The following is a 16,154-nucleotide window of genomic DNA, read 5'->3' as shown; positions in this document are numbered from 1 at the left end:
CAGTGGGTACATTAAAACTATATAAACACCTATATTTATGAAAGATAACCATTTAAAAGTCTTCGCGTATGTGTGTATAAAGTTTTGTGTTATGGCTATATAACTAACATTCACAATCAAAGATGTCTGCCGGACGCTGTTGAGTCGTAGAGACAGTGTGAAGAGAGGGACAAACGAACATACAAAGGGTTCACCTGGGTGTGATCACCACAGCCCATACTCTGATGTGACACCAGAGGAATCACAGGAGCGTACGCCAACCTATTCATTCTGTCAGTTCTTGAATATGGCTTAAAATAGTCCTACCAACAATACATCTGGCTAAAATTATTGTTTTTTATATAATACTGTTTGAATTTAATATAAAAATTGGAATAAGGTAATAACATTCAATTGAAATCATCTAATAAAAGACCTTTTCAGCTAAATGTCTGCTCAAGAGCTCTTTTATCCATTGAATAAATAAATGAGGGTGAAACTGGCTTATGAAAAGGAAGGTATGACACTTTAATCTGATATCCATTAAAACCCTTTTTGAGTAAGCTTTTCCCAATATTTCAAATGTCGAAAAAATAATATAATCTAAACTATAATATTATAAAGAGGGAACATTTGTGTTTTTGTATGTATGTTTGTAATGTTTTCACACAAAAGCACTGGACCAATTTCAAAAATTCTTTCACCATTAGAAAGCTGCATCTTCACTGAGTGGCATATTAGTTGTATATCTAATATATAAAATTCTCGTGTCATGGTGTTAAACATTGAATTCCTCCGAAACGGCTTGACCGATTCTCGTAAAATTTTGAGTGCATATTGGGTAGGCCTGAGAATCGGACAACATCTATTTTTCATCCCCCTAAATGTTAAGGGTAGTCCACACGTTTTTTTTTTTAATTTTTTTGACATTTTTTTTTTATTTTGTTTGATTATGAGTCAGCACTAAAAAATACATACAACTTCAAATTTTCACCCATCTACGATCAACAGTTACTTTTGTATCGCGATTTTAATATCGGCAATACAACGTTTGCTGGGTCAGCTAGTACATATATAAATAATCAAAAAAAAAATTAACCCAAGATGTAAAAAAAATTACTCATAAAAATCTGTCATCACGTGCGCAGCGGAAACTACTCATGATAGAAAAAAAAATGTTCTACAGTATTATATAAAAATATCTATAAAAAAAAGTCCACAATACCATATTATATTGAACTACTGTAGTTATGCCACTATAACTCTTTTTTTTACATTTTAAATGTTGATATAAGTACCGACAATAATCAAATCATATTATTCATACCTCCGTAAAAAGGCATTTATTTTCTCAAAATTGATTCCTTTAGAATTCTTTTTGATGTCACTTCTTATACTATTAGATACTACTACTACCGCTTCGGAAACAAATGGTGCTCTGAGAGAGAAGAAGCGGCGCAAGAAACTCTCCCAGCATTCTTTTTTTTTGCGCTCTTTTCAATAAAAATAAAAAATATTGTACAGTCATTTCTATCGCTATAAAATAATCACAATCTAGTCCCAGGCTGTCCGATCATTTAGATATTCAGCAGTAGAGTAATAGGATTTACGACAGAGACATTTTTTTATAAAACATTTAAATTTATTTATAGATAATGCCTGAACAGTGGCTGGGACTTTATTGTAGAAGTGTATACATTTACCCTTAAAGCTAATATGTATCTTATGAAGCCTACTAGAATTAGTTACAAGCAATCCCTTATTTCTAGTGTTATAATAATGAAAATTATTTGAAAAAAAGGTGACGATTTTTGTGAACATATATTAAATTTTCATAAATGTACTGACAATGAACAGTCATAATATTTATTTCTTTAAATTTTTCTTTGAGAGACTGTCTATAACCAAGCTGATATATGGCACCAACAGCTCTCTTTTCAGTGCAAACACTATATCAATGTCAGCAGCATGACCCCATAGTAATATACCGTACGTCATGATGCTGTGAAAATACCTAAAGTACACTAATCTAGCGATCGCAACATTCGTGTACTCTCTAATCTTTCTAACTGCATATGCCGCAGAGCTGAGTCTATCTGCTAGATGGGTAATATGTGGACCCCACTGAAGCTCAATCCTTATCTCATACGATACTTTATTTAAGACCGTTTCAATACCTGTAAAATACTTTTTAAATTATTAAAATTGGACATTACGATTGAAGATTAAAGAAAGAGCAAAAAAGAGAACCCAAATTTGTTCTATGCACCACCACCTAGTATCTATATTATATTACTAGCTGACCCGACAGACGTTGTCCTGTTCATTATAAAGAAAACTCTTGCGGGTGGAATTTTATAAAATCGGTTCTTAGCTGACTCGGCGAAAGGAATATTCCTACCAAATTTCAAGTCTCTACGTCTTATGGTTCCAGAGATATCGTGATGAGTGACTATATATGTGGAAATCTCTTATATATAATATATAGATAATTCGTTTGATTGAGAATTTTAAAATTTCAAATTATGTTTATACATTAATTTTTGATTTTCTTTAATTATGATAACGGTTAAGTAGTTCTTATGTTATATAAAGTTGTGTTGCTTTAATGTCGTGGCATCGTAATGAAGTGTCACGATATATGAATCTAATATCTTTAATCTAATATCTTTAAATGAGCAATTCTTGTATATATATATACTAGTGGACCCGACAGACGTTGTCCTGTACACACGGCTTAAATTTGAAAAATCGGTCCAGCCGTTAGGAGGAGTTCACTAACATACGCATGAGCAGGAGAATTATAAAATATGGACGAAATTGAGAATCTAAACCAATCTCAAATTCACTGAAACAAACAAAAAAATCATCAAAATCGGTCCAGCCGTTTAGGATGTAGTTTAATTGTGAATCTAAGCCATTCTCGAATCCACCTGAAGACACACACCAATCTCAAATTCACTGGAACACACAAAAATATCATCAAAATCGGTCCAGCCGTTTAGGAGGTAGTTCAATTGTGAATCTAAACCATCCTCGAATCCACCTGAAGACACACAGAAAGTTTCATCAAAATCAGTCCAGCCGTCTAAGAGGAGTTCAGTGACATACACACGCACACAAGAAATATATATATTAAGATATATTCTGAATCTCGGAAACGGCTCCAACGATTTTAATAAAATTTAGTATACAGGTAGTTTCGGGGGCGAGAATTCGACCTAGCTAGGTTTCAATATTAAAAAATGTAATTTATCCGTGTTTTATATATATATATATATTATATACACAAGACTATAATAGCTCAGATGGGACATTGGGTGATCTGGAAAGCAGAAGACCCTGGTTCGAATCCAGATGTTCTATAGTATTTTTTTTTTCAAGTTTTGTACATTCTTAAAAATCCGAGCAAGGGTCGGTCGTCCAGATATTATTATTAATATATCGACTAATCTCCGTAGCTCAAGAAATAAGCACTATGTCTATATGAATCATCATTAACCTCTAACATTATGTTATAAGTATTTTTTAATTATTATCTTTTTTTAGGTAACGAATAAAATCAATGTTTCATTTATATTTAATGTTTATTATTATAATAATACTTAAGTTAAGTTATTAAAAATTTTATATGAAATTGTAATTTATAAATTCTATTTTAAATACCTAAATATAAATTAAAGAACTCATACTCACTCATACGAAATGATGATTTAATCTAAGGACTTAATCTAAGAACTATTTTATCAGTAATATATAGTAAAAGCGTAGGACGATCTGACAAATTGAATACCATGTAAACATTACAATTGATAGAACACTATAATACTGATATAACCAAAAAATAAAAATATTTTATTTCGGACAGATTATACCATCCATAGCCAATTTTGCATTAAAAAAAGGTATATAACATTACTAAATTAATTAGATAACATTAATTAATTAAAAACATATATATAATCTCGTCAGAAATCCCGCTCTAGCGCTACGCATTACAGCATAAAAATCGTAAGCCCTGAGCATCGCAAACATACCCGACGCGCTACACCTCCATGGCAACCCCAGTAGAGATCGAAACGCATTGTTATTTTGCACTCTGAAAGCGTCAAAAGTGGCTTTGGTGTAGTTGTACCAGATCTGAGAGGTGTAGAGTGCCTGGCAGTAGGCTTTGAACATGGTGACCTTTACTTGTCGGGAACAGCGGGCGAAATGCCTAGCCAGGATATTGCTTTTTGCAGCCAGAGACCGTCTCTGTCTCTCTAGGTCCTCATTATCTTTCATCGTCTCGCTTAATACATGTTCTAGATATTTATTTATTACCAAAAAAAACAGTTTAAATTGAGTGTTTAGTAAATCACATTTATCTTGGTGGTTACAGTTTATACTGATATTACAAGTCAAGCAACTCATTTAACGACATCACAAAAATCTTTATAGCAACACCAATAATGCTACAGTAGTTACAAAGATAATGCTCTTACTACGAAATAGAGTATCTTTCATTTAATATAAAGAATGACCCTGTAATGGGTTCTGAGTTGTAAAAAGCGTTATTGAGTCGGCAATAAATGGTGCATTAGTCGACTTGCAGTTTCGTAGACGTTTTTACTAAAGAATCGAAGAAATTTACAAGCATTTGAAGTCGTTAAATTCTAAATTGCGTTCTGCAGTAATAATTAAGTTTTACGATACTTAAAATACTCACTAAGTAAATGGTGTCCAGATTTTTTGAAGGCGTGAAAGGTATAGGCGTATTAGCTTCAAATTGTGAAATGTTCAAAAAGATTCAATTGTTAAATGAGGCATTTGTCCAACCGCCGTTTTATAACGAGAAGCGAAATGGGCTGGAACCATGTTAGCAAGCAACTAAAAGCAAGTATAGACTTGATAGTTTTTTAGTTAGAATATAGCGAGTTTACGACCGAGATTATTGGCACTGTAAAAGAAAATACCGCTGATAGTCGTAATCTGACCGGCAAGCGATCTTCAAATTTAAATGACAACTAGAACCGGAGTTCTCAATGGGGATCATCCAGCCACAAGTAACAACTGTTCACAAAAATGACGCCTGGACTACTCATCGCCCCCCTCGAACACATTAAGTCACGACCCACCCTATGACGCTGCCACAAGCCATGTCATTCAACATGATGACGTTTGCTACAACTAAGCTAAATAAGAAGAAACAATGTGTACCTTTATATGTAAATTTCACTTAATACCTCCCTAATTATCCACCTATCTTTCTGCCTTCTGTGACCTCTACTTACAATAAAATTTATTATACTAAACACTTATTGTGAAAACAAATAAAACATTTTGCCTTACGCCAAAACGTGGGTGGGAATTTCATTAAACCTGAATCGATAGAGGGAGTCACATATAGGTGCTCGCGAATAAAAATGGCGTTCTGAGAACAACAAGGCAGCCTTGGAGGCCAAGCCGAAACCGCTGAAAACAAATCAGAATAAATTATAGCGTAGATTACAAGCGCTCTACATTTTTCCATAGCGCACTATCATAACTTTTTGATGTTATGTTGGTGTTATTTTCCTTTCCGGTTGATAAAAATGCAAAGACTAATTCCCAACTAGACAACCTTGAATAATCATAATAATAACTTATAACTATTTTATATATTTTAAATTAATTTAACATTTTTCATTAATTTGGGCTTTAATCACTTGATTATTCTATATCAGTCACACAAGCATTGGGGTTACTTGATACCTGACCTGATGATTGACACCCCATTATACAGTATTTTATTTACCTAGTGATAACTACATACAAGCCAGTGTTAACTACATACATGCCAGTGTTAACTACATACATGCCAGTGTTAACTACATACATGCCAGTGATGACTACATACAATAATATTTTGAATCTTTACAGAATCAGACAAACAGACAGATCTGGTCTATTGTTTAACTAATGCCCCACCAGTGAGGTGCTTTTTTATGTCACAAGGAGTAAATGATCAAAAAAAAATTTGTGTTTTAGTTTGAAGAGCACAGTAGCTACTGTAACGAATAAAATTTTTCAAAATGGCGAATACAATCGCTACGCTGCTTAGTATTTAGCGTAATAATAAATCCTGAGTGGTGACTGCATTACAGAGTCAGAATAGATTATTTACCAGGGTGTCTTGCTCGTCAGATCACATCTTACAATAAAAAAACTGATTGCGCATAATAATATATGGGACGCTAATAGTTTTTGACACCAGAGCGTTCGATTCTTTCTTCATATTCCTTCGTTGTATTGATTATTTTCAGATTACAGGCAAATTGGTAATGGTTCACATCGAAGGCAGCCTGGCGGAACATACTGCACGCAGTTCTGTTCACCGATGCAGGGATGGTCTCGGCACACGTTGAAAGTTTGTAGACACGATCGGTACGCTGCAGAAAAACAGTTCTAGGGTAAGTATAATTCGGCGCTTCTACAAAATATTCATCATTTTTAACCGACTTCATAAAAGGAGGAGGTTCTCAATTCGTCGGTATTTTTTTTTTATGTTTGTTACCTCAAAACTTTCGACTGGGTGAACCGATTTTGATAATTCTTTTTTTTAATTGAAAGCTGGTGCTTCCCGAGTGGTCCCTTTGTAATTTGGTCCAGATCAGACAGGAATCCATGAGAAATCCATAAAAGATTTAAATTTTGGTATACATATATATTTATTGAATTAGGCGTTACTTTGCGGAAATCTATAATTATACAAATGATTTAAGTTTTCTTTAGTGTTAATTCCGCCAATATTTGTTTTTAAAACAATTCGACACGTGTTTCGCCTCTAGACGAGGCATCCTCAGGACGTGTTGTCTCGCCAAAATCTAGCACGAGACTGAATCAAATGAGCTGGAAGCCGCTCTTTTATACCCTAGTCCCATGAAATGACGCGCTGTGATTGGTCGGCTGTTGTGACGTATTACCCCCGGAAGAGACAAGTAACAAAGGTGATGGGACTAAATTTGTTTGTTCATTCAACAATGTAAACAAAAATCAAATACCAAATATGTGGGTAGTTTGACATATATTGGTCCAATATCAGATAAAATAGCTAAAATATATTACTTTTATATGATTAAATAATGCTACTAATTATGTACGTACACAAAATCCTAATGTACAAATTCAAGAATTGTAACTCAGAATAAAATATGTTTGATAATCATTAATCAATAGAAGATTTTATGCGGCGAGAAACTCTTGACACTAATAGTACATCAATCTCTCCACATGGCGCCTAATTCGTTTTGGTCTTTCATTCCCTAATTCACGACACGCACTCCTGACGACGTCCATACTTTCGGATATTTCTGTTGCACTTGTACTGCAGAGTGAGATTCCATGCTGGCGCTAGTCTAAGACCATCCTCCCTATTAAAATTCTTAGGGTGTATGTATGTTATCAACATATTACACTAATTCATCAAAGCAGTTCAGTGGTCTCTAAAATGGTTAACCATCTATTAATAGAACGATAACAGCGAGTAAAATTATAGCGCTACTTGAGGAAGGGCGTAGTCAATGTGCCCAAGAGGCTAAATTGAGTCGTTTCACTGTCCGGAGGACTTGGCAATGATTTCAAGTGACAGGTTCTGTCAGTAGAAAGCCTGGGTCTGGAGGAGAACCATGCATAAATCTTGAGATGATCGCTTCCTAGTGAACCAGGCATTGAGAATTGCAAATCTTCTTATGTCGACCTCAAAAATACTCTAGAGGAAATTATAGGTGTGCAAACCAGCTTATGGACTGTCAGAAGGCGGCTTCTCGCTGCCAATATATCCAGTCGCCGTCCAGCGAAGGCAGGTGGACGTTTCGCAGAAGTTTGCTTTGAAGAAATAAAACTAAGGTTGTATTTCTTCACCATAAGTGGTGGAGGCTCAGTAACATTTGGTGTGGCGATTATTGTATTGGACCGTACGGAGTTAGTCTTCATAGAAAACGGCACTTTGAATGCACACTGGTACATATATATATCAGAAGTCCTTATTCCTAACGTACAACACTCGCGTTCAGGCGCTGTGGAAGCGTATATTCAAGAGGTAGTGATTTGTCGTTTGGATTGGCGAGATCGGAATCCCGACCCCAATGCCATAGAGCATTTGGGATGTTCTAAATCGAAGGGTAAGATCGGATATCTTAAAAAAACTTAAGGTTTTGGCCTGCTTTTTTATTTAATGAACAGATACGCAACTAGCTGTTTAGACTCTAGTAATATTTGTCATTATTTCCGACAGACGAAATTACACGTACAGACGAAATTGACAGAAACTACTTTTTGCTTATTTATTTATAGCATTATGGTGATACAAGCTACTTATATAAGAATTAATCTGTAGATACCAGTGAAACAGGTGATTTACCTAGGTGCCCGTTTTTCTTAAAAAAGAGTGTATTATTCAAATCAAAAAATCACTTCGCCTGAAGATCCTGATAAAAAAATGAGATAGACTATATAATTTATTAAATTGGCACCAATGCTTGACCAGTGTGCAAAATTCAGATTAATCCGAGGTTTTGAAGGGATCGAAAATCAGATTCGAAGATGCCGTTACATAAAAACAGATATAAATACCAAGTTAATAAAAGTGGAGCATACTGTTTAAATTATTGTACTGTCATCGATCCTTTATAGGTGTGTAAAGTGTGAAGCTAATAAAATCGGGTTAAAAATATGTTTAAGTGATATATTTTATTAACCCTAATTACAACTAAAGTATAAGTATTAATGAAAAGTTCAATATAATATTAAGCATAGTGTATGGATAGTGATCTGGTTGTTCAAAAAAATATATATTTTAAAATACACTAACACACAATCTTTAAACATATTGCCCCGCAAATGCAATAATTTAGCACGACTTAATTTAAGGTTGATACTCACTATCAATACAATGACCTCCGTAGCAACATCCTCCACAACACTGCTCGTGTGCACCGCACTGGAACAAGATTATCCATATAGTTATATTATAGTCTGTGCATTTTTAAGATTGCTAATAATTATTTGAATAATCCATTCAAAAATAAGCGGTATGTTAACCACCATATGACAGAAGTTCATCGAGGCTAGGCAACAATACAAAATAAAACTAAATCTAAGTAAATAATAAATCTAATCTAAATCAAGAATAATTTACAGAACTTATACAATTTAACCACTATGGGGAAAAAATGTTTCTCTAGATTTATTAAAATGGTACTTGTGTTGTGATTCAAAGAGTAGATATTATTGGAAATAGATCAACTGGCTAAATAGCATATCTATGGGTGTACCGCAAGGCTCAATCTTAGGTCCTTTTTTATTCCAGGTTTATGTCTATGATTTGCCATTCTAATTCAGAATAAACATGAAATTATACGATATATCATTGTGAAAAAAATGCCAGAAAAAAAATTTCACCCAGGTTAATAACGACATTGCTTAAGCAGTAAACTGATTTAATGTAAATAACCTATTTTCAACAAAAGGAAAACAAAATATATTTGGGGCTAAAGTATGAAATTGTCGATTTTTATTGAAAAATTATATATATATTTTTTAATTAAACATATTTATCCAATCAAAATAATTATCATTATTATCTATACATTGCTGCCATCTCATAGGAAGATCATTTATGCCTTTCCGATAGAACTGTGGTGATCTAGATTCAACAAACTATGTGAAAGCATACTGTACTGCCTCCTGAGAAGAAAACTTTTTATCACGCAGAAAATTGTCCAAATCACGAAATAAATGGTAGTCCGTTAAAGCAAGCTCTGGCGAATATGGAGGCTGACGAATGGTTTCTAACTGCAGTTACTGTGGAGTTAAAACGGTTTCTCGTGCTGTAAAAGGTCTCAGGTTATCGATTCATGAGTCGGAGTGTTTCACTGTTAGTTTTGCTATCATTGTTGGGAGTTCGGCACAGTAGATATCTGCCGTAATTGCTTGACCAGATCGGAAAAAGCTATAGTTTATTATTGAATTGTGACTGGCCAGTTTAGTTTTCTATCTAAATAGATAATATCCAAATATAACAAAAAACAAACACCCAAACGGTAAACGCGTTAGTAATGAATTTTCATAAACGTAACATACCTATTTGTACGAAAAATATCCCACTTCCATGAAATAAAGATTTTCGACGAAGCTGTTTCCATTCCCACATAACTATAACACCATACACAACGCTACATATTATGGTTTTTCAAATCTAATTTTCCTCCACAGGTTTTATATATAAGTCTACGCTTAGTGTGCAGTTTAAAGATTTTGTTAAAATGTCTATGAAATTTAAAACAGCTACACACAGTTAAATTAGCAAGAATCTATTAAATCAGCCAATAGCCAGTACGGTTTATTGGTTTGTACAAAATACATCCACTAATTTTAAATTGTATTAAGTTATATAAAACTTACCGTTTGTCCACTCGTCCTGCAATCTTGCGCATGCGCAGCAATGAAAAGTAAAGTTATTACCACATACGTATTCATAACTATACATTTACTTCGACGACTGACGAAAATCATGAAAATATCTGTTGAATATAGGAAATAGCGACGAGCGAGCGACGCCGATGTACAACCTCGAAGTGACCGAGTTAGCTCGACGTTTCTATTACGTATTTAGTATTTATTACCTGCATTGTTACGGCAATTGTTTATCTAGCGGCAACTTAGATACAGGCAATTATAGATAGCGCTAAAAAAAATTAAAACAAGTCCTTAGAATATTAAAATTTACTTCCTTACAGATTTAATATTAAAAAGCGTGGGTAGTACAATGGGTAGAACCGTGGACTTTTACCACAGAGCCCCAATTCGATCCTCGCCCGTCACGTACCAATGTGTTTACGGTTTTCGAATTCATATATACGTTTAATCAACGATTTATAAGGTCGGCAACGCCCCTGTGAACTCTCTGGAGTTACAAGAGAGTACGGACTGCGGTGATCACTTACCATCAGGTGACGCGTATGTTTGGCCGTTTGTCATTTCATCCCGTAATTATATTTTTGTAGTTGTCACCTTGGAAGAATGTTCATTACAGTTTTAAATTAAAATGCGAACATTTATGTAAGTAAAAGTAAGTATCAATCCCTACTCTGTGGTAAAAGATATCGACAATGTTGTAGTAAGTTATTGCGTAAGTTAGCACAACTAGACAAACTTCTAAAAAGTTCTCTTTCTTTGTTTGGCTCTTGGCAGAGCGGTCGTGATCATCACGAAGTGACATCTTTTGGGTGCAAATGTGACGCCCCACGAGCATTCGCCACTTTTCCGTGCTGGCCGACAGTCTGGTACACTCGTTCAATGGACCGCCCACATCAGACTTAATTTGGTCGGTCCATCGCTCAGGCGACCTTCCTCTCCCTCTGGTGCCCTCCGCTTTGCTCTGCACGACAAGGCACTCAATGGACTCCCTCTCGCGCCGGGAGACGTGTCCGAAGAACATAAGAATGCGATTCTGTACTAACACCGAAAGGCGTTATTTTATGCCAAGTTCTTGAAGAATCGACACGTTGGTGCGAAACTCGATCCATGAAACTCCCAGCATTTTCCTCCAGCACCACATCTCCAGAGCATCAATTTTAATTTTCTCGACTTGTTGCAAAGTCCATGTTTCTGCAGCATAAAAAATATGGGAAGAACAAGTGTTTGCACGAGCCGGATTTTCGTAGGTTTTGTTATGTTTATGTTCTTCCATATTTTTTTCAATTTGTCCATAGCAGTTCTTGTTATCGCCGTACGGCGCTTTACTTTATCTACGCATCCTCCATTGTTTGAGATTAAAGCACCAAGTTTCAAAATTAAAGTTCCCAATCTGCGTAAGGTCTAAAAAGTTACACATACTCTACAGAGTACACACAACAAGTACCACAGTTCCAAGGTTCCAAGTTGATTTTAGCAAACACGAAGCATTCATAGAATTCTAAAATGCAACTAAAATAGACTTTAACATTATTCTATTTTGAAAGTTGTGTCCATACTTATTTAACCATTCCGCACTCATCACAGCGTTGCAATACAATTAGTAACGTACAGTATTTGCTCTATGGTACGGAATGAACTACTTGAATATAAGTTGTACGGCTGGCCGTCTGTGAAGACTATAGCAATGTAAATAAGAAGCTAGTAGAAGTAAGAAAGTCGCGATAATATATCGCCTCACAGAAGACTTATATTTGCATATATTCCTAACAATAATATTAAGCTTAGATAATTTGCACGTCTAGATAAATTGTGACAGCTGTGATAACGTCAAGAAAGATAGCGGTGAACTGTCAGCCTCTATTTTCAGCAAACACGCACACTAAAACAAAGTGACTGACATATCGCGAGTATAAGACGTAGCTCAAAGAGGCTCTATCTAAATGGTTTCAACGGTAAATGAATTTTTCAACTAAACTCCTGTTCTTTAAAAAAATATGTAACGATAATTTTTCACTATGAGATTGTTAATTACCCATAGCAATGTAATTTTTGTATTTAATATAACTGAAAATAGCAATATACAAAAAAGCATAGAGCGTGTTATCCACACCAAACATAAAAATACTACGTGTCGGTTATCATTAGTTTACGGTTAACACGGAGCCGAGAAAGGCGGCCGGCCATTTTTGTGTCGCTACACAAAAATGGCCAAATTAAACTAAAGAACAAACTTAAGAATACCATCATGAATTATTGTGAAGACTTATTCTCTTGTGCATGTTTACAATTATTAAAGAATAAAATTATTACTATGTTTGTAAAGAGATTATGGCATTGTTTTATATCTTTCTTTTTCATTAATTTGTTCAGTGCTGTTAACCCATGAACCAATTTTTTTTTTAACTATAAAATAAGACCGTATACCGTATCGTATCGTATCGTATTATTACAAAAAAATAGGCATTTGTAAAGACTAGCGATAGAAGTGATAACTTAGATCTTTTAGTTTTAATATTAGAAATTTCATAATGTTCACTTATCCAAAACGTGCCCAACGCGGTTCAAAAAGTTTTCACTTCAAAAATATTTTTATATCACCAAATTACTTCCACGCGCTGGATAATGCTATTAATCCAAACAATTGTACCAGAACAATGGTCTTAAATTAGGTCGCGGACTATTCCATTGTTAAAAATACAAAAATATCATTTGAAACGTCACAATATAGCCACAGTAATACGTGACTTACCGCACTCGTGTGTCTTTGGTTCACATTATTTTTTAATAGGTATTTTATTAACTTAAGCAGTCCTACATAAAATCACACATTTTTATCATAGTAGTAATAGCTGTAAAGAAAAACAAGACAGAAAAGATGTGGCCAAAATATATTGGTATATATCTCTTACTTGAGATAAAAGTCGTAACTATCGTTGACTTTTCTGTCCCAATAAACTTATCGACGGTAACTCACCTTATCCGTACACGCTGTCTGTCAATAGGGCGACGAATAGCTTACCAGCGATAGAAGTTTGTATGGAAATTGCAATTCACGCGTCCTAATATAAGGCGATAAGAATGACTTATCGGGTATATTGGGAAAGCTTCAGATTATTGACAGCTTATTACTGACAGTAGAAGGTAGTAATTTATCTCTATTTACTTTACTGGGAACGGCCGTAAGCCCAGTGTGGGTCTTATGTGCAGTATTATTCCGTGGTAGTATTCAAATTCAAATTTCTTAATGGGTACCAAAAGAATTACATGATTTAATTGATTGGGACTTTCTTATAGGTGACAAAACCTGTGTCAGAATGTCGCGCTCTTGAATATCTATAATCATTAAGTAGGTACCTAGATAACACAAATAAGGTGTGGGTGTGTGTGTTTGTGTGTATGTGAATGTCTATTGTGTACGATAATATATTATTGTGTAATAAGCTATATAACTAAAATAAAAATGTAACTTTTACGCAAAAATCTTAAAGTCTAAAACACAGTAACGATTACACGCGTTTTAATCGTTTAGAAGTGTTTTATTTAATTGTATATTTCATTAAAAAGAGCGCAAAAAAAGAAGCGCGTTTCCGGCCCTGCTTCTCCTCTCTCAGAGCGCCATTTGTTTCCGAAGCGGTAGTAGTATCTAGTATATTAGAAATGACATCGAAAAGAATTCGAAAGGTATCAATTTTGAGAAAATAAATGCCTTTTGATAGGGATTTTGCTGCGGGACCGAACTGAAAAAAATGTGATAGTAAAACCGTAAGAAAAAGTCCGTGGAATAAAACCGTTAAATGAGACGTGCGCGACAGTCGTATACACAAGCGAGTAGTAACTAAGTAATTAATTACTATAAATTTTAATATTAGAATCTCTATTTTTATTTATTATTTAATATTATAATAAATTATATTATATTATTTTATATTACATATTTATCATATTTTAGTTACCACAAGCCAATAGTTTCAGCAATAGAATTTAATGACGAGACTGATGAATAAGAATTACTTATAATAATAATAATAATAATAAACTTTTTTTGTAATTATTTCTATTTCTATGTAATTTTATGTTGTCAAACAAAAATAAAGAGACATATTTTGTTATTTTAATTGATAATTTGGATTACGATTTTTCTTTACTTTCCTGTACTTAAATAAAAACTAATCTGCAAAATTTAAGAGAAAAATCAAGAAAACCTACATAAAATAGAACACGATTTTTTTTACAAATTGTGTCGATTCTACATTAGCCGAAGGAACTTCGTTCCTACCTGGACACCACATCTTTTATATATGTGTTTTTTCGTTTTAACTTTTAGCACTTTAACAAAATAAAGTATTGCCACTAAAGTTTTTTATGCAATAAAATTAGAACTTACACCGTCGTGTGCCGGTTTGAAGGCTGTTTTGATGTCGGTGTAGCCGCAAAGAGGCACGTGAGGCATTCCATCGAAAGCATAATATTTCAGACTATGATATAACTAGTTGTTACGCAAAGAATTTGTATAAGTGTACTTGTCTTATTTATTAATTACTACACTGTACGACATCACCAGTTTCAACAGCAACTCTCCTTTGCACAGGATGCGGTCTAGATTATGGGCGCCTATTTCTGCCGTAAAGCAGTAATGTGTAAGATTTATTGTGTTTTGGTCTGAAGGGCGCCGTAGCTAATGAAATTACTGGGCAAATGAGACTTAACATCTGATTCAATTAAGAGAATTTTTGGGTTTTTAAGAATCCTGAGTGGCACTGCATTGTAATGGGCAGGGCGTATCAATTACCAGCTGAATGTCCTCCCTTATTGTCATTAAAAAAACATTCCAGAATAATCCTTACACAATATGGCACTTTCTGTGTACAAATGCTCGTATTTTTTAAATCTCAATTACTCATAGATTTAGTTCCATGTGATGTTCCAAGATTTCCGGAGAAAACTTTCTAAATTGCCACCTAAGCATAACTTGATAACAATAATAACTTGAGTGTTGATTGATAAGTGAAAGTCACTTTAAAATCGGTCTGGTCCTGCCTATATCGAGATAAGCTGTACCCTGAGATAATTTATAGGTCTAGAATCTAGATAGAGCCTCTTGCTGATAGACAACCGATGATAACAGGCTACTTGTGTTAGTGTGCTTGCTTTGCTCAAAATAGAGGTTAACAGTCAACCTCAATTTTTTTCAATGACAGCCAAGTTGTGACAGCTGTCACAGTCTTTCCAGACGCATAAATGATCTAAGGTTGTAATGTAACATACATAAAGATAAAGATACAAAAAAAATTGTCTGTTTTCGTTCGAGTTTCTGATATTATCATGGATTAACTTTCCTTATATTTAGTTCATTTATCATTTCAGAATAACGTTAAAAGTTTCTTCCTTCCTTTTATGTAGGAAATTTTATTCTTATACTCCTTTTATTATAAAAAATAAAAATTGTCATTGTAATGTGTGATTTATAAGCGTTGAGTATATTAAATCTTTAAAATTATTTTATAACTTCCATGGTAAACTTCTAAATGAAATCAGAAAAGCTAAAACTTAGTTGAATCACAATCACGTGACACGTACTGTAGAAGAAGAATACTCTAAGAAAACTAAGTGAATAGATTTTAAGTTACTTATGATCCCCAGCCACCCGAAATTTGTTCTCTTTGTGGAAATATATGAGGACAAAGCTAACTTTTATGTTTGCACGTCATGTATCCTGAACTTCGAGTTTGGTGATAACG

At 34.1% G+C, this 16,154-nt stretch overlaps 2 long non-coding RNA genes across 2 annotated transcripts in view; one reads left to right on the top strand and one right to left on the bottom strand.

Moving 5' to 3' along the window:
* Positions 1-16,154, top strand: part of LOC126970345 (uncharacterized) — a 126,114-nt gene that overhangs the window by 36,962 nt on the left and 72,998 nt on the right. The gene's annotated exons all lie outside the window — the stretch shown is intronic.
* Positions 3,548-10,559, bottom strand: LOC126970342 (uncharacterized). The gene is made up of 3 exons (XR_007730607.1): positions 10,402-10,559; positions 8,881-8,938; positions 3,548-6,389 (listed from the first exon to the last, which is right to left on the bottom strand). It is a non-coding gene; the product is annotated as an uncharacterized LOC126970342 (long non-coding RNA).

Source organism: Leptidea sinapis, chromosome 20 (genome assembly GCF_905404315.1).
Source record: "Leptidea sinapis chromosome 20, ilLepSina1.1, whole genome shotgun sequence".
Taxonomy (NCBI): Eukaryota; Metazoa; Arthropoda; class Insecta; order Lepidoptera; family Pieridae; genus Leptidea; species Leptidea sinapis.
Note: the sequence above shows the minus strand (reverse complement) of the source record. Positions and strands in the feature narration are given on the sequence as shown.